Raw genomic sequence first — 26241 nt, 5'->3', positions numbered from 1 at the left:
TTTCTTTTCTTTCTTTTTTGTTCCACACGAAAAACGTATGCTTTGGCCGTAGAGCTTCATCTGTCTGGTCGTTACAAGACAGGTGTACGACAGTCTTTAAAATGGTAGGCCGAAATGAAATGTTATCAAAGCAAAGAATCCTACTTGTAGCCTATCTTATTCAAAATGGTTACTATAACTGTCTCAGTTTACAAATAATGGACAACGAAACTATTTTTATTTCTTTCAACAGAGTTGGAAATTGCAGAAGATTAAATCTATAATTCAGTTAGAGGACACAAAGAACGACTTAAGTGGGCGATGACTGGTGCTTGAAGACTAATAAGTCGATTGCTGGCAAGTCTTTTTATTAAATATTTGATAATATACGAAGACCATAAATATTTGTCTTTTGTTGCGAGTTGGGATGTTATCACACAAGAGTTGCCCATCCGTTTACAGGAAAATGCCATCACTTCCTAAACAGATTGCATTGTTTCTATCATATTCTACATTACTCCACTCTTTCCGGTTTGTCTTAAGATAAGAGTAAACATATGTCATGTGATCGATAATTGCATCATTTACCAATTTTTTGAGAACTGAATTCCTGAGTTGCATGTATAAGAAATGCTATTCAAAAAATCTGAAGTACCAGATGGGATTCAAAAGTTCTCAGACTTGTGCTATTATTCATAAACCTTTTTTGAAACATGATTATGATGTCATTTACTCCAATCATGAGTTGACGTCATGGTAAATATATTGTGAACAACAGTTGTGTTATAGTGGAAACTAAAAATCAGTAAATTGAGAGATTAGAAAAATTCACACTTTATATTTGGGAAAAACATGGGATTTCATTTCTTTGGATTATATATATATATATATATATATATATATATATATATATATATATATATATATATATATATATATATATATATATATATATATATATATATATATATATATTGTTGGGGTCTCCGGCGAGCATATATATATATTTTTTTAATGGCCAATAGGGCTTTGTATAATTTGTCAAGCTCTCTCTCGCTTTCTGTGTGTGTGTGTTCCAAATTATATACATATTATATAATTTGAAAACTTGAGTATCCTAAAACTATTGTGGTATGTATGGATAAGGACAGCATTGCTAGCAAGTTCTTTGTAGTAGTTTTGTTTTTGGCATAAAGAAACCAACATTAGCAGTAATTATACGAGAAATGCAATTTGGATAATTTAAAACCTGCATATTGAATTTGTAATTTATTCCAAATACCCCGTTATCAGCTTATAATGAAGCCCCTCGCACAGATCATCGCGATATTCTGTAAACAATGAGTCATCCGGCGTTTGATTGGCATATGAAGGACGCAGGTGGGTGTGTCCTCAAGGACAGTTGTAATGTGCGTTGACCTCATCCAAAAAGTGCGCTAGTTTTTTTTTTGTACAGTTCTCATTAAGGTGGGTGTTGACGGGACAGTCATGCTGTGAGAAGTAAAAATCTGTAGGTGGATAAACACAAAAAGTGAGGGAAGAATGGACTGGGTTCAATGTAGGTTCGGTTATTAAGGTCTAAATATGTTTAATAACACACAGACACACACGCACGCACACACACACACACGCACACACACACACACACACACACACACACACACACACACACACACACACACACACACACACACACACACACACACACACACACACACACACACACACACACACACACACACACACACACACACACAGATGGTTCAGCCTCTTAGTACACATAAACAAGAATGAAAGGCTCCTTGAAATAGAAACTGATTAGATACGTACATTTGGTTCGTAAAGTTGGGATCGTCGGTTGTTAGTCGGCGATAAGGGAGAGCAGTTGGCAATGACAAAAAAAAAAAAAACGAACTTTATTTGTTGTAAAGAATTCAAAGAAATGAAGAGAATTCAGTTGCATGCTGGTTACACATCCCATCTGTCAATTTCCGGCCTTGTTCCCACACACACACAAAGAAGATAAATATTTGTGCAGACCTTTGCGAAGAAAATGTCACTTTAGCTTCCTGCTGTGCTTGAAGAAAAATAATACCATTTGGTTATGAAGGGGGATAAAAGGTCGATTGGATATTCAATAAATGTAAAGGAGGGTAGGGTGCTAACACCAACGCACTTCTATGGTAACGATGGATAGCGATTGAGTACTCAGCTTCAAAAATATCTGATATAAGGATAAAGAGAAAAGAAAAGTTAAAACAATTTCTTGTGGTTTCCTCATAGCAAGTGAACGCGCATTTCCTTTTTTGTAAACATCTGTAATCATGGTGACGAACAATGATGTACAAAATTAAATAAACCCTTATTCAGACCAAAATTTTTACTTTGACGAAAGCGACTGGAATAAATTTGATTACTTGTTTTAATTCCTTAACTGTCTTACTTTTTTTTTACATCTTTTCCTTTGCTTTTTCTGTACAGGTTCGTTCAGTTTATCACCTTTCAACAAGAGACTGAAAAAAATCCGTGTATTTAATAATCAGTTTCCTAAATATAACTACGCATTTAGTGTACTGGATGCATGCAATTTCAACTCATATTTACTCATATTCTCCCTGTTTATATACTTCGGGTGCATCTTCTACACACTGAGATAGGTAACTCTTTTTTATGGCAATCCCACTCAAAAGAGACTGAAAACATACAGTACTAACCTAAGTACAGTACACATTAATACCGTAAGCGGACCAACGATTAAATAAACAGCTCTGGAGGTAAACATGGTTTTGTGCCTTTTTAGGCTTCCAGTAGGGATAAAAAAAGTAGTGGAGTTAAGAAACGATGAAAATGAAAACATTCATCTTACTACTGATAACATTTAAATTTATTGAAATAAGCATATTTAATGTCACCAAAAATGCTAGGGTTTTTGATATATATTCTTCTATTCTTTCTTCAACATGAACTGAGACAATTCAACTCCAGAATTAAAAGAGCAAATCTAGTAGTTAAATATCAAATGACAGCACAAATAAAATATACTTAGGCTAACAAACACACAGCAACATTGTGGACATTGTTCAAAACATTTGTTTATTAGTTATTTCTTGTAATTATCTTCAAAATCTGCATTTTTTAAAATGCTCCCGATGTCATATGTGGGTGACAGACAAAATGACCAGAAAAACACAGTTAACAGACACAATACACTGGCCTCATAACTATAGCCATAGTCACTTCGGCCATAATTCCACACAACGCAAATCCAACTAAAAATGTACGATGATGTTACCAACATGTCCAAAGTTTTTTTATTTTTATTTTTTTTAATAAGCCTTACTGTTTTGTTGCAGCTATTAGTCGCATGTACTCAGGAGCCAAAACATTATAAGAAGATCCAACACGCTAGTAGCTTGTTGAATTTTCTTTGGCCGAGATAACCGCTTGCTAGTATTGACTCTGCTAGACCACAGAAGGTAACCTCAAGTATTCTGCACCAACTAGACAGAATAATGTTCCGGCGTGGAACATTATTCCCAGCTAGCGTTGACTAGCGGATGCTGCGTTCCACACGATCTTACAAACATTCGATTGGATTCAAATCAGGAGAATTAGGCAGCCAGGGGGAGCACTTGAGATACCTGGATATGCTCTTCGAGCAATGTTTGCACAATGCGAGCTTAATGGCACAAGGTATTGTCTTGCGGGAAGAGTCTAGATCTATCGGGTCCATAGTGTCACGATGTAAGATTAAACCTAGATCGAAACAATCGCCAGGTAAGAATAAGCGGTAGAAGTGTGTTCAATGAGGATGAGAAGACCCAAAAATGTCCATGAGAGCAATCGTCATACCAGGATATTGCTACCAATGGCCTGTTTCCAACCAACCGTGATTAATTAGCCATACTGTTTTGGCTCGTGAGAGTAAGTGTTTTATATGAATGTGCCAAATTTCTTATATTTTCCATAACTTCACTGGGTTCTGCAGTCAGTACAATCTTCGAAATTCCGGGCATCCATCTAAGGTCATTTGATGTCCTCTAGTATACTAAAGGTATTTAATATTACGAAAATGTTTTCAAAGTTTGAAAAATTCCAATAAAAATAATAAATGATCCATAATTATTTATTTTACTGGATTAGAATTAGCATCTATGATTATAACCCCCAGAAGCCTACAACTGGATAAAAGGACAATCCTGCATCAGTGATACTATCTCTAACTCGAACATCTTGTTTTATTTTTATTTTTTTATTTTTTTTAAGTAACCAAAAAAAGTCTTGCAAGTGAGATTACTTTATCTTTATAGGATTGTCTTAATATTTCTAGCATTTTGCTTTAAACTCTGCAAACTTCACACAAAATTAATGTTAATTATTTGTTCTAAATAACGACCACTCATCTCTAGCACAGCGCTGGAGAATACGCACTCCATTTTATTACGATTACTAATAACATATTGATGGTATTATGCCTGTTTGCCAGCTGCCGAAATGAGGCATTGTTATGGTGGCGGAAGACAGAAGATAATAGCAAACCCAGACAGAGGGTGTGGCAAGTGAACCTCAGGGACCAAAACAAAAATACCAAAAAAAAAAAAAAAAACATTTCGTTCAATGCTCGATTTTGAATTTTTAACGTTATGCATTTACTAATATAATTCAAATGATAAAAAAAAAGAAGTTTAGTCTTTGAAATATACCAACGATTTAAATGGGTAGAGATGTTTAAAGAAATGAAAATTTAAAATTCCAGATCTTAAAATATATCAAATCATTGCCAATTTGAGCAACAACGTAAAGTGGCTTTAAAAAGTACCATATTTAAAAAGTACCATATTTAGTCATTTTTTTAAAAACGTTTCCTGGTTATCTGGCCCTTATTCCACCAACGGCAATAATGTACTATAGACGTATACACTTAATACTTATACCTCTACCTATGTAAATTTAAATATAACCTCCTTATCTGGTTCTATTCCCGCGATTTAAAAAAAAAAAAAAAAATCGTACAGGGAGTGCAACCTTTTTTCGTCGGGTACAGAAATAAATTATTCCACTCCGGATGACATTCATAGCCATGCAGACCAATATTAATGGTAACCAGAATTCCTGTCATCACTGAAAACATTTAATGACACAAAATCGCCACAACCAATCTTGCAGAGGTCATTAGGGAGATTTGAAGGACAAAGATAGCCGAACCGACGACCATTAAAAAAAGAAAACGAAAAAAAAAAAAAAAAGAACGCTACATAAGATGGTAGCATATCAGGAGATGCAAGTGCTCTGTACATAAAAAAAGTTGTTTGTTGGGTGAAGCGGGCGCGCGCACACACACACACACACACACGGACTGTCTCCTACCCACGCCATTTAAATTCCCTTTTTTAAATTGCTTTTCTGTTCACTTTTATAAAACGAATCAAAAGAAAATTGAAACACTTAATCTAAGCTGAAGTTGAAGACTATAAATCTTCATTACTTGAGGTTTTATTCCTTTTATACAGAAACTATCGACGGTAAGATGATTCTCAAGCTTTGTTCTTTTTTATTATTGAGTTCGTTACAGCAAACTGTCACGTTCTGTAGGCTCCCTTGAAACTGCTCTGATTTCAAATGGCCATTTAAATATATTTGGTATCCTATAATTCATTCACAATTTTTTGAACTTTACAAAATTTAGCCTTTTTTACATTATTTTACGTTATTTATAATATTTTCATTATTCTTTTCATGCCACTACCACATACACTATCCTAATAAAAATCACAGAGCATGGCCAGATATATAAACAAAACGTCTTTATAAATTATGGAAATCAATATGTTATTAAGCCTTTGGCCGCAATAACTGTAACTACTTCGATGCGCCATGGAAGACTTTCTATTAAATTTCGTAGAATATAAAGTTGTTGGTACGTTCAACTAATGAATAAAGCCGTATTAGAAGAATGTCCTGACTTTAAATCTTTAGTTGCTAGTCTCACGTGAAGGAGGAAAGGGGTTTTCTCTAAGGTAAACACAGTTTTTCATTTTTACGAAACAGGCAAACAGGCCGGAGAATATACAATTAACAGACATATTACACTGGAATATTGTAGCTTTACCTGCTTCAGCAGCATTTTTTATGTGGCCTCCAACTACGAAAGGTTGTACTCGGCCATTCATTATACATTAAGTAGAGTAGGTGGCGAAAAGTATTCTAAAATCAGAACCTAGGCATAGAGACCAAACATTGAATTTTTGAAAACACTTCAGGCCTCCGATAAGCAGGTGGTCTCACAAAGGACAACGAAAATCGTCTTTCGCCCAAGATTACAAATTATAATCAAATCAAACTAAAAATCAACCCTCACCTTTGAAATGTTGTTAATTGTTTTTATGTATTTATTCATCGTTGGACAAATAAAATGGGAAATACATTGAAAGAATTAACAGCATTAAGAGATGAGGGTTGATTTTAGTTTGATTTTATGATAATATGTAATCTTGAGCAATAGACGATTTTCACTGTCCGTTGATCGCTGTTCTTTCTTCTTTTATGAGCTATAAAATTTGTATTTGCATAGTCGCATCTATTTTCCTGAAATTGAAGGGATGGTCCATTACTTTAAGTACGATATTGCATTTTTAATTGCAAAATATCAAATTCATTAATTTAATACTATTCACTTTGGAAATTTTTGTAGCTAATAATTATCTTTAGTAAACTTCACTATAAATTAACATGGAAAAGAATGAATGTGAGAGGAAAGTCTTAGCGTTTATTTATATCAAAAATCCATACGAATTTATGTTAACGGCGATGTCACTTAAGTTGAAAGATATTTGTAATGATTGATTCATTTATGCGGTTCAGATATCGGTCTTGATGTTAAAGTAATGGACGTCCTTTTCCACATTAATTCTTTCTAAATACAAGAGCAGCAATAACATATTTTGCAATCCTCCCACAAGAGTTGTTTTTCAGTTAGTGATATTATTAAAGTCCAAAATTAATCCCCTCTCTCTTTCTCTCTCTCTCTCTCTCTCTGTCTTTCCTTTTCTCACTCGGTTGTGTTCCCTTATTCTCATTTCATTATTACAACAGAATTATAAAGAATCGTGGAACTTACCTTAAGGTAAGTTCCACAATAGAACTTTGTTTGTGGGAAATTTCCTCCAAATGTAATCAAAATCAGATATTGTAAAAGTCCTCAAAAATTCTGGAAAATCGAATTTTAACTATATGCAGTGCTATCACTGTACATTATTATTATTACGTACTGGTTCATGTTGCTAGTATTTTATTTTATCATTTATTTATTTATTTTAAAAATTCAGTTTGTCATTTCAAACCTTCACTATTGATCTTTGTTCGTTTGTCTCATAATTACTTGGACACAGCTGGATGCAAACGAAACTGCTGGTGTCATTTGGAAGTGTTTTGCAAGTATATGCAAATGTATCAAATTTTTCAAGAATGCAATTCGGGGAAAAAATGATGCTGTCACGACCTTATGATACAAGTATATACTCTGTTATTATATGCTCACGTAACAAAGGTTGTAAAGGAAACAAAATCCGAATTAAAAAGTGCGTTGTGGAAATAGAATACACAGAACATTTTTTTTAAAGAATGTTCTTTATAATGGCAAAACATATACAGCTTTCGTAAAGTGGACTTTACAATTCGTGCTTTGGAAATCTATTCTCACCTTAAACAGTACAAGTCACGCAAACGATTTTAAGAAGTTTCAGTAGTCATTTAGGATTAAATAAAAAGTATTACAGAATAATCAACTTCATCACCAAGTTTGAAATATCAGATAGCGATTTTCACTCATGTTATTATTATCGTTTTTTTTTTTTTAAATCCCACCCACGAAAGGTTGTAAGCTTATCTTACATTCAGTACGGTGGGTGGGCTAAGGATTAATTAATCTGATTAATCTGACCCTGCTCAACAAGCAAGCAAAGAAATTTATCTTCCATCTAAACTACACTTTCACAAACATTCCTGCCAGTGCTGCCAGTGGGATTCAATCCCACAAAAGAAAGCCGCGAATAATAGAGGGCAAAATTTTATGGTATCTGTTAATTAGAATCTTATGCATGAAATTTTTTAGCTGGTAATCTGACGGATGAATTTCAGTGAAATCTGGCATAGAGACCCTACTAAGCCTTAAGCTCAACTTTGATCTAGAACGTTATTATGATCTATATCTTTGAAGAGTGAGTTTAAATGTCAAGTAATGGCAAAAGAAGTTTGCTAGAGCTAGATTCATCCTACATCTCTATTAGAACAAACAAGCTAAATGTTCTACTAACACATGACAGTATGAACTTCGCGTTAAAGGTAACAATTAGCAGCTACATACTGTAGTAGGTTTTTCTTCTTGGTTTATTATTATTATTATTACCTGACACCTCCAGAGAGTCCAAAGACTCATCGAAGGAGGGCAGCTCTGTCTCCACCACTTAATCCACCAACTGACCACAATTACACCACCGCCATCTACCACCAATCACCACCACTAGTATTTTCACAGACAATCACAAGCTTACGGCGGGATTCGAACCTGAAGCCTTTTGGCTGGAAAGCGGATACGCTAACCATTCGGCCCGCCAGGCTGGCAAGTAATAGCATTTATTAGTGTATTAGCTTTGAAATTTCCTAACTTCAAATGTTATGCGCGCTCAGCACCGGCTATCGTAAAGAGTTGATTCATTTTACGGATTTTTATTTTATTTTAATTTTTTTAACACACACGTCCATAAGCTCACACGCTCTGGGTTACATTAAACAACAGTCTAACCAAATTGATAGTCTACTCTTAAGTCGACAATCCATAGGTTCGAATCCTATTGCCGGCATGGATGTTTGAGAAAGTTCTTAATGACATTTTTGTCATTTTTTTCTCGACTGGTGTGAGACTAGAACCCTGCTCACTGGAGGATTGAATTTGCTTGATAAAGTTCCATGTTCGTTCATTACACTAGGGATCCAGATTTGTTTAACCCTCAACTCACCAACGTCACTAAGGTTGTATAGGCTTGCAACCTATCGTGAGTGGAATTCTCATTTCACATCTATAAAATTTGCATAATGTAGAAAAACTAAGTTTATTCGAATATACAGGAAAAAAGAGTGATGTAAATTATTTTAAAAAATCACTATGGTTTAATTTCTTTCATTTAGGAAAAAAAGAAATCGCCAAATACAGATACTCCATGGAGAATATTTATGCTTATCAATCTCTAATAAGGAAAAAGCAGAAGGGAGGGAGCATTTTCTTATCAATAATAATAATAATAATAACAACAATAATTAATAATAACGTAAGAATAATTCAAGTTTAAACACGTTCTCAAAATTTTGCAATGTTGATCACTGCAGTCAACATGAGTGGATGGATTTGGATAGTGAAAATTACAAACAACCACGCTATGAGGCTAGTGTATCTATCTAATTGCGTGTGTTCTCCGGTTGGTTTGTGTATTTATTGGCACGAAAAAAATCAGCTGAAAACCCTTATAATGGTTTCTGGCGTCCTAGATGAGATTCGAACTCAGATCTTTCTAACTGAAGGACAAATATTACAAATGTGTTACGGAGGCGCCCATTGCCAGACGAACAATTAGACATAGCGAAAGCAACAGATCGCTTAGTGCGGTTAAGGTATATAAATTTAGACATTAAGATATTAGTTAGATGGATTATTTTAATCGCAAATATAAAATAAAAACTAGAAAATCTAGGGATTTGATTTTGTATAATATTTCACGATTTTTTACTTTGTGGTAAATTGGGGAAGGGAGAATGAGGCTGAAAGTTTATTTTCCTGAAATTTAGAATTGCAAGGACCTCAAACTTTCTTGGCGTAGTGTCCATGGCATCCTTCATCCAATTCTGACGAAGTTTCTTTTTCCTCCTGTTATAAATTCCCACTGCACATAAACTGCCTCTAATCAAGTAGCGAATCAAATTGTCCATATTAGACAATTTGATTCGATGTGAGTTCAATTTAGTAGATATTCATCAAAATTCATCAAGCAGCTCATTAAGCGAAAAGCGCGTGATGGACTCATAATGTCCTTACTACTCATTTCAGCCTCAATGGTAAAGAACCCCCCCCCCCCCCAAAAAAAAAAAACTATAATGCTGCAAGTGAGATAACAGTTATAAGGGCACGAGTGAGTCGCTGCAGACAAACTGTGGTTATCTGTATTTTTTTTTTTGTCAATCTCCCGTTTCTATTTGTGCATAATCTTCAATAACAGACATCTTACTGATATGAATTTAAGATGTGATGTGTAGCTAGGTGAGGTTACAGTTCACGAAACGAGATTAGAAATAGCCATGCAGTGTTTCTTTCCGTGGTGTTCACCCATTCCCTGCTGTGTGGACAGATAAGTTGGATGATCGAAATATTACAGTTCGTGTGTGTGCATGTGTGTGTGTGTGTGTGTGTGTGTGTGTGTACTAGAATAAAAAGGAAAACCGATGAATACCCTACTGTTTCCATAGGTCTTTACAGGAAAGAACACAGAATGAGGGCAAAACGGAGCGTGCGAATCTCTAGATAAAACAAGCTTTGGATCCAGTAGCACTGGATGACCTACGAACGCTACAGACATCTGTATCAGTCTCACACCCACTTGGAAACACACTGAAACCAGGACTAACATTTCAGACCCTTCTCCCGAGTCATCGAACGAAGAATCCTGTCGGATGAGTGGGGCGTGAGAAAGCACGACCTGGTTCATTGGCAGGTTTGGTAATCGTGCTGATGAGACAACCCAGTGTTTAATGCTTAACTACGCATTCCTATTGTCTCCTATTTGGGTGCGAGAGACACAGCAAGACTTCCGCAGATGTGTCAGAAAGGGTCACTAACATGCTTGACTGATCGAATGGGGTCATCCACAGCCCGCAGACACACCGAGTTTGGGTTGAATTGTAATAGCATTTGCTTGTTTTACCTTTTTCATGCTGCAGTCTTAATTATGGTGCATTTCCTGACAGAAAAGTGACAGAAACAGATCATTTAAATATACCTATTATCTAAGCGCCTTGTTTCGTTGGGCAGCTAGGTACGAGTAGTTTACAAGGTACGCAACAAAGTTTCCTCTGAAAAATATAATGCTACGAATTTTTACTGTGCTGTCTCAATGGAATGATAAAGACTTCTCCAGTACTATTTAGCAAAATGTGTTATTTTCGAACAAAAGAAACTACTTTTTTTTTCATAGAAAAATAGTTTTTATTTCTTCAAGTCATTCTCACAAAGTTCCCAACTTGTCGACGGTATCAATCCAGCCGTTTTTTACTGAACAAGAGAGAGACTAAATTCTCTCTCTCTCCCTCTGTCTGCACTTCAATCCTTATTCGCACAATCATTTTGCGTGTTTTTTAGTTTATATGTTTATATCCATTTTAACATCGTATTATTAAAAATGTAAACACATTCTCGTGACTTTTATCAAAATTACCTTTGACATGCTGGAGACAACAGTCAGCTCCTTGGAAGTTTTAAACAAAAATTCAAAAGCTTTTATTATTATTATTATATAACGCAAGCATAGCCCAAACAAATATGCAACATGACATAAATCTGATCATAGACTGGCTCACGAAAAACTCCATACACCTAAACTCAGAAAAGACAAAATTAATGATATTCAGAAATCCACTGACTCGACCAGTTGAAAACAAATATATAACCATCCAACATCCACTTTCCAACATAAAAAACACACAGAACAGCAAAACCACTACAATCACTCAGGTTGAAACAATATGATACCTTGGAATTTACTTCGATGCAGATATGAACTGGAATAGCCACATAAACCATTGTTATGTCCCTATCATACGATTTTGTTTGTCTTACAAACTGCCTTCGTCTATATTCTCCTAACTTCTACTTTCAAAACATCACCAAAATTTCTACTAATATCTGAATTATTGTTCCCCGTAGTATCCCTAGTATTTGTATTTTAACTGCACCCTTTGGGATATTTAGTTTAAGATATCTTATACATAAACAGAGAAAGGAACTCAAATATCTGAAAGTGTAACTATTGCAGTCGTGACACTATTTCTTGTTTCTCAACATTAATCCCCCGCGTGGTTAGGCTCGAATGTTTCTAAGCGGTGCATTGGATTAGCACTATCAGACAACTCTTTTTATCATTTTTACAAAAGGTTTATTATTTCTCTAAACATGGTACATATCAAAATACTCAACTAAATTACTTACACACTAAAATTATCTTAATACAAGTGGATGGGCTATGATTCGACAAAAGTTACTATGATCATGCCGCTACAAAATTTCATACAAAACATGAATTCACTTAGCATAAAAAATTTAGATCACCACACATTATTAGATTATTCAATTTCAAGTACACTAACAAAATCATTAACTACTCTAGCACATACTTATGACAATTCCGATTCTCTACACATCACACTAGGCATTCAAATTCCTCAGGCTACTTGATTACTCAATTCGCTCTAATCTAACTCAATATTAACAAAACCATTTACTTCATTAACGCACAACTATGTCATTAACTTTCCTTTTACAATGTAGTAGGCACTCAAGATTCTTAGGATAATTAATTATTCACAAATTATTAACACTAGCTAGCTTACTTTTAACACTCTCTATCAAATTCTAAAGTCCTATTATAATTTCTCCCTAATCACCTTAACAGTTCCGTACTATGACAATGGTACCTATTATAAACAACTTCTAGTTAACATAAGACAAAGTTCACAATACCTTTCTTTAGCTTCACTTACGGGCCTTTACCTTCCACTGAACGAACTTGCTTGCATATCTTCTTGCAATTCAGGGCTATATAAACATCTGCGCGGTCGGCTGTACTATCCGAAACGAGGACCGACATTTTCACAGCTTCCTATGACTCTATGGTGTATTTCGCTTTCTACATAGGAATACGGGAATAGCTTTCCCGCTCACCTTCGATTCCTTGTTGTGGCATGAGGATATAAGCCATATCTCTCCACTCAGGAACACCATGAAATCCACTAGAAAACCAAACTAAAACCACCGCGACTATCCAAACGTTTCTTCTCTTCTGGCAAAAGGCAAAAGGGCCTCAAGCCTCCTTGGCTATCTAAACGTCTTCCCCAAAATCCAAAAGAGCCTACTCCTCGAAAAAAAGCAAAAAGCCTCGAGGGGGGGGGGTTACCAACCCTTTTATAGCTGCCTCCCTAACGGCGCCCTTTCTTACTTCTTTTTCCCACCTCCTACTTGTTTTCCGTCTGTCTACCAATTGGGTAGCATTTGGCCGCCATACGTCATTTTGATCGGCAACTCGTAACGAAGTTTCTATCCGGGTATAGGCCCTAAGCGAAATTCCGTTATTTCTCTTGTTAGCCTCTATCTTAACCCCCTTTTAAACCTTTTCTCAGAATTCTACTTAATGCTTAATCTGTAGCCTCTTACATAGTGTGTTTCATGACTCATTCTTTTATACTTATGCACTTAACTCTTTCATTCTTAATCGCATTACTATATTAATTCTTAGTTAGCTACTTATTTAATACTAATTCCTTGTTTAGTCATAATACATCTTAATACATTCTTTTCTTTTGTTACCTTAACTAAACAATAGACCTTTACATTTTACTCAATTTATACTGGATGCAAGAATATTTTATTAATTAAATTATCCTTTTTATGCAGGGTTTTTTTATTTATGTTATTTATTTTTCATGTTACACCATGATAACTGAGAATACTATATTCTCAAGATATCAGGTGTAACACCATCTACACAACAAACTCCAAACAATAAGTGGTAAACTCTACAGGATAAAAGACATAGTTCCCATACGCCTAAAAACACTAATATACAAAGCACTATGCCAAAATATACTAAGATACGCTATAACAACGTATGCTTTCTGTGCACCCTACAAATTAAATAGATTAATGTCGCTACAGTATAAAATGATAAAACTGATCGTTTGGGAACAAAGAGAAAATCACGACCTTATATACATTGCAATGTCAGAACACAAAATACTGACAGCAAAACATTTATGTCACTATGCAGCTTTGCTAAAACATTATTTCGATGCCAACTACAGGACAGTCAGAAATACATACCGTATAACAAGACCTCAGACTACTAATTATATCACATATAAATACAATAATCACTACGGAAAGGCCACGCGAAACTTCTACATCCCAGACATGATAAACAAATTACCTTTTGAATACAGAAACTTTACAAACTACAATAGCCTGAAAAGAGCTCTAAGGACATATTATGAACAAGAAACACGCACCCAAAATACCATACAAACTTAATGAAACACAATATATTCGTTCAGGCTTCCAGTTCAGCGACGCATTAATACATTCCAAGTTATTGTGTGTGTGTGTGTGTGTGTGTGTGTGTGTGTGTGTGTGTGTGTGTGTGTGTGTGTGTGTGTGTGTGCGTGCGTGCGTGTGTGAGTGCGCGCGCGCGCGCGCGCGAATTTCTAAATCATAGATTTCGTTGCTTCCCAAAACAGCAAAAAAACAATAAATAATAACCAACTGGTGTCCTCCTCAGATAAGCTTACATATAAGCTTCGAGGATGAAACCAGAGAAATTAGTTCTCATCCAAGATGTATCGTATGTAACCAAGTGCATGTAATGTACGTATCACATGTAAACCAAAGTATGTAATGTAAGTATCATATGTAAACAAATGTAAGTAATGTATCATATGTAATCAAATGTATGTAATAACTGTAACAAAAGTATGCAACATCCATTGATATTGTATATATAGAAGTGTAAAATTGCAAAGAAACATCTGTAATAATCATCATTATGAATATTATAATAATATATGTTGTAAACAGTTATTGTTATTATTATAATTTAAAAAAACTTTATGTACGAGAAAGTATTTGTTATGCATAATTGTTTTCATATAATGTATGTAATTTATCTGAGAAATAATAATAATAAAAAAAAAGTAAAAAAAAAAAAATAGACCTCCAGGAAGTCAGGGACTCGTCGAGGGAGGCCATATACCACACGCACCAGCTATCACACTTATTACTGAAAATGCTAACACCTAAACTAACACCTATTCTGTATTGCCTCTTCAATCTATCCTATTCAACTGGCATCTACCCGACAACAAGGAAACAGGTCCATCCAGCCCATCCAAAAGAAAGGTGCTAAAAGTCAACCAACGAACTACCGTCAAATTGCTTTCACTTCTCTTCTCTCAAAAATTATGGAGAAGGTCATCAACAACTATGAACCATCTAGAAACATACCAACTAATCAGTGACCTGTAGTATGGATTCTGCCACTCGCGATTTACAGCTGATCTTGCTTTCACCACCCACCTATGGACTCAAGCGATGGAGAAATTTGCAGAAACTCACGTGGTTGCCCTTGACATTTCAAAGGCATTTGATCGGGTTTGTCACAGGGATCTACTCACAAAACTGCCATCCTATGGTGGGCCTTCCCCACTCTGCAACTGGATCGCCAACTTTTCAATACGTGTCATGGTGGACGGCTTACTCTCTTCGGATTTCCCCGCCAATGCAGGAGTACCCCAGGGTCCTGTTCTTTCACCCACTCTCTTCCACTTGTATATAAACGACCTGCTCTCACAGGCTTATCCTATCCATAGGTTTGCTGACGACAGTCGCGCTGTTCCTCCATTGCATTCGACAAACTTGTTAGTTCTCAAGTATTAGAATCCTCAAGATCTACCACTACCAGGGACCTGGACTCAGATCTCCTAGCTACATCCCAGTGGGGCACAGACAACCTTGTAAACTTCAATGTCACCAAATCTCAGCTCTGTTTTATCTCTCGCAAGTAAGAGCTCACCCCCCCCCCCCCTTACTTTCAGTAATACTGAGATATCCAAACACGATCAGATTTCTCTTCTTGGACTGACTTGCACTTCCGATCTTTCCTGGCACAACCACATTTCAACTATAGTTTCTGCAGCCGCCAAACAATCTGGTGTACTTTTTCAGGCAGGACACTACTTCATACCTTCACAGCTGCTAACTCTCTATACATAGTCCAAATCCGCCAAGCCATGGAATATTGCTCCATTATTTGGGGTGGTGCACTAAAATCTTCTCTAAGAATGCTCGGAGAAGAAGGCCGTCCGTCTAATTAATGACCTCTCTCACAGACTCACTTCAATCTCTCTCTCTCTCTCTCTCTCTCAGAGACGTTCAGTTTCTGCCTTTGTGCCTCTTCTACAGATACTGAATTAGCCACTATTATTAATCCACTATCCTCCAAAATCATTAAAACAAGAACCATTGCTAACCAACACCCTTTTACAGTCCATCTTAAAACTCACCGAACCAACTTCACTGTTGGAACAGTCTCCCCCCCCCCACTCTGCCTTCCCCAAAGATTACAACCTTCAGCTGTTCAAGCAAAATGTTAACAGACTAATCTTTTCTTCTATTCCTCTTACCCACACACACGGTACTAGTGTGCTATAGGTCTTATGGTCTTTCGTGTGTGGACCACACACACACACACACACACACACACACACACAGACACACACACACACACACACACACACACACACACACACACACACACACACACACACACACACACACACACACACACACACACACAAAAGAAAACGTATCATGCCAGTGCATATTGTATAACCTCCCCATGTATGTAGACAAGAATATCCAAAATATCTGTTCATATTTGGTAAATAATTAATCACTTAATAGTAAGATAAGAAAATAAAATTGATCAGCTGTATATCTATTTATAACAATTTTAAATCTATTTATATTACAAGACATTTACAGAAAATCTGCTGGCTTATGGGCAGGCAGGTGAAAAACCAGAGCTGACCCCAATGAAATGCAGGTCAAATGAAGAAAAAATATCCAAGCATTTACTCGGCAACACACTTGAACACATGAACACATAATATCCTCAACTGGACACAGCTGCAAGACCGTTTCAAAAAAAAAAAAAAAGGACTGGATAGACGGAACAACATGAGAACTCCATCTCTCCAAGGAAGATTATTATCAACCAGATAGTTTCCAGTGAGTTGCAGCACGCCTTTTAAGTACAGTACTAACTCTAAAATCACCAGACGACTTCGTTTCTTTATTAGATCCAAACAGCAATTCACATTTCCTGTAAAACCAAACCAACTGGACAACCTACGCAACGCTTTATAAGCCAAGGAAAGCGAGAGCCTAGTTTCTCTTAAAATAAAATCATATCTTTTATACTCATTTTCTTTCCAAAAACACTTCTGATGGAACGTATTTATTTAACAGTTCTTGAACACATTCTTAAAAAAAAAGAAAAAAAAAGGAAAAAAAAATCCACCAGTCTTCCAGTTGGACGATGCAGCTTCACTTTCCTGATTATCTACTTTCTCTGTCGAAGGAAACGTATAGAAATATCACAGATCAACTGGATTATCCCAGTCAGCTGTGTTTATAAATAGCTGTATTTACAAAAGAAACACAACAAGACTTACAAACGATGAATGATTTCTCTTCTCTACATGGAATTGGGCAGGAATAATAACTACAGACAGCTCATATCCGAAAACCTGAAATGAGAAACCCTCGAAAGCATACCACAGAAAACTCGTAAAAGATGACATCAGTACTATAATCATCGATCATAAAATCTTTTTCAGTTATCGAAATAGAACAGTGACATCCAAATTTCTTGAAGTTCCCGTGAACGTACATTTCAGCTAGGGTCTTCTGAAATATCTCTCTCTCTATCACTACTGTCTGCCAACGTCAAGAGGATATACCATCACATGTTAATGCAATCCGTCCTCACACACACTCTCTCTCTCTCTCTCTCTCTCTCCATATGCAGCTTGAGAGAATCATATTTTTATGCAACATTCCAAGAAACACCTACTAAATACACATCTCGCTTTTCATATGAAGGTTATTATATAACACACACACAAACTGACAATTCTACTACTAGTACTACTACTACTACTGGAAGAGTACTGACATCTTCTCCATACAGACTAAATGTCTTGTAATATAAACACAGAATGTGCAATTTTCTCTTCATTTTTGCTAAGGCTACAGCTATGAGTGCAGACTCACAAATAACAACATCAGTCACTGAATAAGAAGAAATCCCGGTGTCAATTTCGCTAACACAGAAAACAGAAACATCAGTCCAATTTAATGAAAAATGGAACCCAAATGGAATCCTCCTTGGGGCTGCAAAGGAAATGTAAACTATAATGTAGCCGAGAAGCTGCTTGGAATGAACTACAGGCTTTATTTCTCGCAATTCCAAGAAAAAATATACATTTTTTTAATTATTTGCTTTCATTTTTTTTATTAAAAGATATATAAAAGATTTATATATCTTTTAACATTTACGTAAAAATATAAATAGGTTGTTAACACATTTATCACAATATGCATTTCTGTTGGGTTTAATAAATAATAATAATTTTTAAAAAATAGTGTTTCAGTTAAAGAAGGAAATGGTTTCATTTTGAACAGATTTCGATAGCTGCATTTTGTTTCGAGGGATAGTAAGCAAAATACAAAATAACTCTGGTAAGGTAAATTTGGTCATACTTTTTGCATTTTCTGTGCAATCAATCAGTCACAATATTATAATTATGCTTAAATATTTGCATGAAATCATTTTTACCCAAAACCGTTTTGTATTTGAGGGCCATTAGCATCGAGCTTCATAATGGGAGTCGAATGACCTATTACGAAGTACTAGCTTAAAAAAAAAAAAAAAAAAAAAAAAACAGTCTCGCCCAGAACGTTTGCAAGCTACCAAATGCCGTATTCTTGTTTTAGCTCTTTTCTTTTTTTTTTTATGGTAATGTTTCCAGGGAGTTCAGAAAAATTAGTAGATTTCTCATGATGTAAGCATCTTTCGATGTCATTTTGTAATATAATCATTCGGATTGGGTAGTTAGTTCAGTCAGTAGTGTCGACGATGTCCTTTGATTGACATCACTTGGTTCGAATTCCGTCTAGAAAACAAAGAATCTTTATCAGTTTTTCAACTGACGGTGAAGGATTTTCATCCCGCAACCGGCCAGAAGAACACACGCAGTTTACAAACATAATACACATAGCTTTAGTTGCGTCGTCCATCAATTCAAAAACCCAATCGGGTCTGGGTGAACGAGTATTAGTATATCCGCTCTCCATAGCAGTTATAGATTCGGATTCTGAATAGAAGGGATGTATATGAAAGTGTTTAGGTGAAAGATAATTTTCATCACTCGGCACTAATACTGCATGGTACTAATGTACTGCAGATTTTTTGTGGGTGAGACTGTCATTTAAAAAAAATATTTTTGAGTGTTATCAAAGTCAACCGCAACAACAAACAATGAGTTTGGAACAGCCGAATCTTTTATGAGCTGTAGAAATCGTCGACTAATGAAGGAAATTTATTACAGAGTTGTTGCATGATGTACACAAACTAATTTTTAGTCATAATTAAATGACTGGTGCGATAAAAGATTTCAAAACCATTTTGTAAAACGAAAAAGTGGTGAACTATAAAAATTGCACTTTACAAAGAGTTTTTGTTGTGTGTGTGTGTGGGGGGGGGGGGTAAATCAGCAATTCCTGTTTCGACCTAAGGATCGCTTTAAATTTTTATTTTTCTCAAGATCCTTTCTGACTGAACTGCGGGTTATTCGGCAGCGAATCTAACCAGTAATATAAAAACTCTAAAAATAAATATCAAAATGGTAGTCAGTTTGTAACCTAAAAAACAGTAAAAACTTTGAATACGAGGCTAATCTTCTTGAATGGCAGTCAGTCTCAAGTAGAGTAATGTGGGCAAATATGAGAATGGGGAACTGGACAATGAGACTTATTTGTGCCTATGGTCCCACAGAAGGTTCTACTAAGGTAGAAGTGGAGGAATTTTTTGAGGCTTTAGAAAAAGCAACTGACACAATGAAAAAGGAAAAGTTGGTCCTTGTTGGGGATCTAAATAGTAGAGTAGGAAATGATTGTGAGACATACAAAAATATTTTGGGAAAATTTGGAGAAAAGAGCAAAGCTAATAATAATGGCAAATATCTGTTGGATTTCTGCTCAGGACATGGACTGGTTATTACTAACACCATGTTCCAACATAAAAATGTGCACAAATTCACATGGAGAGAAGAGGCTAGGAATAAGAAAAGTCTCATTGACTATGTTATTGTTGATAGTGATGTTTTCTCCCTGGTGCAGGACACCAGAGTGTACAGAGGATTTGAAATTGGAAGTGATCACTATTTAGTCTTGAGCAGGATAAAATTGAATTTCATATTGAAAAGAATAACATGTAAGAAAGTTTTAAAGCGAATAAAAGTTGAGCAGCTCTCAGATGTGAACTGTAGACTAAAATACAGAAATATTATTGAAAAGAAAATGAAAGAGTTTGAGAACAGAAGTCAAACCTTGGAGATTCAGTGGCAAACTCTGAAGGAAACATTGATTGATTCTGCCAGAGAGGCATGTGGTGAGGTTGTGTGCAAGGATAAAAAAATCAGAACTCCCTGGTGGACACAGGAAGTTAAAGAGGCAGTGAAGGAAAAGAAGAAAGCATATCAAAAGTTCCTGGCAAATAAGTCAGCTTTTACTCTTACAGAATACAGAGACAAATGTAAGAAAGCTAAACAGTGTGTAAAACTAGCTAAACAAAAGTCATGGGAGGACTTTGGCAAGAATATAGAAAATAAATATCAAGAAGGTGGCAAAATATTCTGGAGGTTGTTGAAGAAGCTTAGGAATGGAGGAAAGAGTGCTGTAAAAGGAATTAGAGATGATAAAGGTGAAATGAAAACAGGAGAAAAAGATATCCTTGAAGTATGGAGTAATTACTTTGAAAAACTGCTAAATGAAACAAGCAGTGATGACAGCACAGTGATAAAAAACACTGACCAGGCATGCAGTCAGGAATACATATCCATACTTGAAGTAGAAAAAGCCATCAAAGGCTTGAAATGTGGAAAGGCAGCAGGAGTAGATGATATTCGACCAGAAATGCTGAAGTATGGTGGTATAAGAGTCTTACAGTGGCTGCACTGCATAGTTCAGAAAGCCTGGACAGAGGGACGAATTCCCGATGATTGGAGTAGAGCTCTCATAGTACCCATATATAAAAAGGGAAATAAAACTGAATGTGAGAATTACAGAGGTATTTCCCTTCTGAGTGTTCCTGGCAAGATCTATGCAAGTATACTTGAGAAATGGTTGAGAAGAATTGTGGAAGAAATGCTTGGTGAAGAACAAGCTGGATTCAGGAAAAATAGAGGCTGTCAGGATCAGATCTTCACTTTACGGCAAATAGTCGAGAAAGCATGGGAATATAACAAAGATCTGTATTTAAGTTTTGTCGATTTGGAAAAGGCATATGACAAGGTGCCAAGAGAGAAGCTATTCAATATGCTGCAGTTATATGGTGTCAATGGGGCATTATATCAAGCAATACTTAGTCTTTATTTGAGTTGTGAGTCAGCAGTTAGAATTGAAGGAAGTACAGGAAGATGGTTTAATGTTAAATCTGGTGTGAGACAAGGATGTACATTATCCCCTCTGTTATTCATTATCTATATGGACCACATTATGAAGGAATGTGGTATTAAACCTGATATCAAAATTGGAGATGTTAATGTCAGCTCTTTGCTTTATGCGGATGATGTTATACTTCTAAATAAATCCGCTACAAGTCTGCAAGATTCTCTGACTAAATTGAATAGCTGTTGTAATAGATATGGTATGAAGGTCAGCAATAAAAAGACAAAGACAATGAAAATAGGCAGAATCATTGAAAATGTCAACTGTGTTGTGAATGGAGAACCTGTGGAACAAGTAAAACATTTCAGCTACTTAGGCACAATTTTTACTGAAGATGGTAAACTAAATATAGAAATAGACAACAGAATCAGCAAAGCTGGTATCGTGGGAAGTCAATTGAATAAATTCATATGGAATAAGAAAGAAATTAGTCGGAACACTAAATTAGCTGTATACAAGACTGTGTTGAAACCAATTTTAACTTATGGATCTGAGAGCTGGGTCAGAAGTAAAACACTTGACCAAAGACTAGAGACCGCAGATATGAGAGTCCTGAGAAAGATTAGAGGCGTGAACAGATGGCATCAATGGCAATATCATATTAAAAATGAGGATATTAGGGAAGAACTTGACATTGTCAGCATCCAGGAATGCCTTAGCAGAGCTAATCTCAGATGGTATGGTCACTTAAATAGAATGGGAGAGGAAAGATTAGCAAAACAAGTGTTCTCTGCCAAGTTGGCAGGAAAACGACCAAGAGGAAGACCAAGATATAGGTGGATTGATACGGTACAAAGTACCTTAGACGATAGAAATATAAGATCTGATAATGTTGGAGTCTTGACAAGTAACAGACTGATTTGGAGGAAAATTGTAGATAGGAAGTTAGTAATGATGTAATTTTTTCATGTAGTACTGTCATATCCTGTACACCCCTTGAGGGTACATGGCAGGAATTTGATGATGATGATGATGATGATGAGAAGTAATTTTTAGCAAAAAAAAAAAAAAAGCATTCACAAAATGAACAAAAAAATCATTCTCTACTAAGAATAAAATTATTTTTTAATGGACTGCATCGTCATGTTCAACTCAGACTTGTATTGGGCAGGTCACTTTAATAAAACACTCTTTGGCATATACAATACAAATATACCATGAAAAAAGTAGGCGGCTCAAGTGTTAATACACAATAATGATCCACCTGTCTCTATCTTGGCTTCCATAGCGGTCGAAACAGATAAGACAGTCCACTTTACTGCGTTATCATCAAGTAAATAGCCTCAGTTTGGAAGACCGTGTTGATATTTTCTCTTGAACAGGAACTTCAAGGACGGAACATTTCAAAGCAAACAACAAATAAACTATTAGTCCCTGTACATGTTTATAATTTTTTTTTCTTTTATTTAATAGCACCTGTACGTACTTTTACTAACTCTACGACTAGCTAGACCATAACCAACATAGACTATTTATTCAAAAGGATTTTGGAACCCATTGCATCCAATGAGGACAGCGTTTAACAGATACGAAGAGGGTGAATAATAAAGTTAATGGGCTAGCTAAACCAACGCAAAGTAATTTTGCATGGTAAGATGTGTAAGCATTCACATTTGTAATTCTTAGTATGGAGATCCAAGAAAATATCCATCCACTTTCTGGGCCGCAACTAATGGAAGAAGGGAGGGAAGACCCATCCAGAGAGAGAGAGAGAGAACAAGGAATGAAAGGGGAGTGATTACGTTGTGAGTATGTTTATTTTTTGTGTTATGCAAGTTTATTGAAAGAATGTTAGGACTTCACATATTTCTGATATTTAAATACAGCATTTCGTAAAAATCTTTATATTTCAAATATAAAAACACTGGGAGAACTATTAATGCACTTTTAACGTGAGAAGATTCGGAAAATTCAGAATCAATGAATAGTTCATCTGAATTGCGATTTAGCTGTTTTTCTTCAACGAAGGCAAGATGTTTAACCAGCCTGTTCAGACTCTACCGATAAGGTCTAAGGGAAAAATTCCCAACATGCAAATCGAACCTAATCCTTTCCAAAAGTAGAGTATTCGACTGTGCCACGGATGGAGTACACAATATTTCGGAAAATTGGGTTTATAGCAAGACCTATATTTTTCATAATCAATGGATGTTTATGCAAATCATAACTGAATCCCACCTAAGAAGAACATCCCTGTAGAGATTGATCAATCGTTATATAAATTTTCGCACTATCATGAAATTCCGCTTAACATTCGGCACGATAGGATGAAAAACAATAAAAAACGGGGTTCGAATCCCGTGTAAAACGTGAGTATTTTTTTATAACGACCCCAGAAACTGAAGATGATTTGAAAATCGTTCTACCTCTGGTCTCATAAGAAGTTTGAACAATTTTCCTCACCAAAGCTCGAGATTTTTACTTCCATAAAACATAAAATGGCCGCATACATACGCAGTTAATATTAAATAGGAATAATATACTGTCTCGTTGTCATAGTTGCGTGCTAGAAATCCTAACCAAACATATTAACGTTTTATTCAAACAGCATTAACTCACAGTCACTCGAGACAGACAGTTTTGGATTTGTCAATTTTACACGTGAAACGTCATGTGCATATGTTGTCAATGTTTTTTTTTTTCCCACGCCGCTATTCTCAACAAAACCTTGCAGTTTCTCCCCCTTCTTCTCTGTAATATTACTGTATTTGCATTTAGGGTGTGTTTGCAGCATTCCTGAACATATCATTGAAAGACCTATAGGGTAGGGTAGGGATGGGATACGCAAGAAGATAAACTAGATTTGTCCTTGAGAATTTTTTGCACCTTTCCCACTTCCGATTGTGAGGCACTTGGATACCATTACGAAAAGAAAAAAGAAAAAGAAAGGAAAAAAAGACTTTATTGAAAGAGGGGGGAGGAACTTACAGAGAGCGGGTTAAATGCAATTCCAGTGTTAAAGAAAAGACAGAGGACGGGGGGGGGGGGGCGTGTTGTTTGTGCTGTGTATGTCACAATGAACAGCTGAAATAAGAAGAATCACCAGACACCCTAAAACATGGCTATAGCATTGAAAGAGGTCAGAATGTATGAGTGAGAGAATGAATATCGGTTTCCATCAAAATTGTGCATTGTCAGTAATTCCCGAGAACACCTACTTAGCATTCGTAATCATCATAAAATCCTTCAAACACGGCATTGTGACACCCACATTTAAAGTACGTAAATCTAATGCTGGTAGTATAATTAGGGAGGAAACGGGAAAATCTCAGTTACTGACCGAAAGATAACACCCACAGGTGGGTGGTGCGAATAGCAGACACGAAATCTAGGACGTTTCATGCAAATCACAGGAGTGCTATTCCAAAATGGGGGGAGTAAAAGCAAAAAGGGCAGTAACTATTCCCATATTCAGTTACGGATAAGAGAGAGGGTTTGAAATGAGATTTTCAATGACAGAACATCAAAACGACGTAAAAAAACACCGAGGCAATAATAATAATAATAATATAATATAAAAAGTGATGGTATAAAAAAAAGATATATCTGATATGGACCATCTATGGTTACTATGGGGGGTAAGGATTGCACAAGTCATTCTGTTCTACTTAGATTGCCTGCACCAAACAATTCAAGCAGATAGATAGCCAATCAGGTGATGAATAACAGCTCTCCTGAAGGACACAACAACCTTCAGTACGTCTATATTCGAAAAGCGAAAATAGAAGAGCTTTAGCACAGTTTTCCTCATTACCACTCCCTTATAAATGTTTACATTTCAACTGAGGAAGAGGAGGAGGGACATCATTATAATAATTACTTTCATTACTAATTTTCGCACACTACCCACAGCGATCTACCTCGAAATATGAAGTAAAACATCAGACAAAATATGTGCTGGTTTATAAAATAAACAAATAAAATAAAATAAATATATTATATCCTGTTTATATTGTGGGAAAATAAGAAAGAAAGGGAAATATGTATAAGAAATTTCTTAATGAAAATTCCTAAAAAAGTCTTAAAGAACTGAATGACGAACCAAGGTGGAATTTCAGATTCACAAGTGATGCTACTGTAGGATAATTACTGATCCAAACTTTGCTCTTGCCTTTTGGAATACATTCTGATATTACTTCTATAAGATAGTTCTTGAGTAGTGCTTAAACAGCATTGATATCCTTTCCATCCGGTTCCTCATTCCATGATATTGCTGCAAGCTATTTCCTAAGCTTTTCACGATCACCAGCTTTATAGTTCTATATATCCCTTTCTAAAAGATGTCCGCCTCTACCTCACACCACGTTGGCTCAAAACCGCTCCACTATTTGCCCTTTGCGTCGCTACCTTAGAAGGACATAACTCCTCTACCACCATCAAAGGTACCCTTTCTCCTTTTCTTTCCTGTCTGTTCTGTCTGAGTGAACAAATCATATCCCTCCATCTCTATTCCTGTCAAGATGTCATCCTCATTTTACTACGTCTGGCTTATTCCGACAATTTTCGGACGAATAAACTCGATCATCCAACAATTTCGTTTCACTTATTTTCGATATTCCTGGAATCAGTAAACAAACATAAGAAATCAGTTTTGGTTCTATAAGTCGTACCGATACCACTCCTCAGAAAGCCAAACAATTAAAGTGGAACCGGATTGGTTATGT

This window comes from Typopeltis vanoorti, chromosome 5 (assembly GCF_054136105.1).
Source record: "Typopeltis vanoorti isolate ZY-2024b chromosome 5, IOZ_Tvanoo_1.0, whole genome shotgun sequence".
Lineage (NCBI taxonomy): Eukaryota > Metazoa > Arthropoda > Arachnida > Uropygi > Thelyphonidae > Typopeltis > Typopeltis vanoorti.
This window is presented reverse-complemented; position numbering follows the sequence as displayed.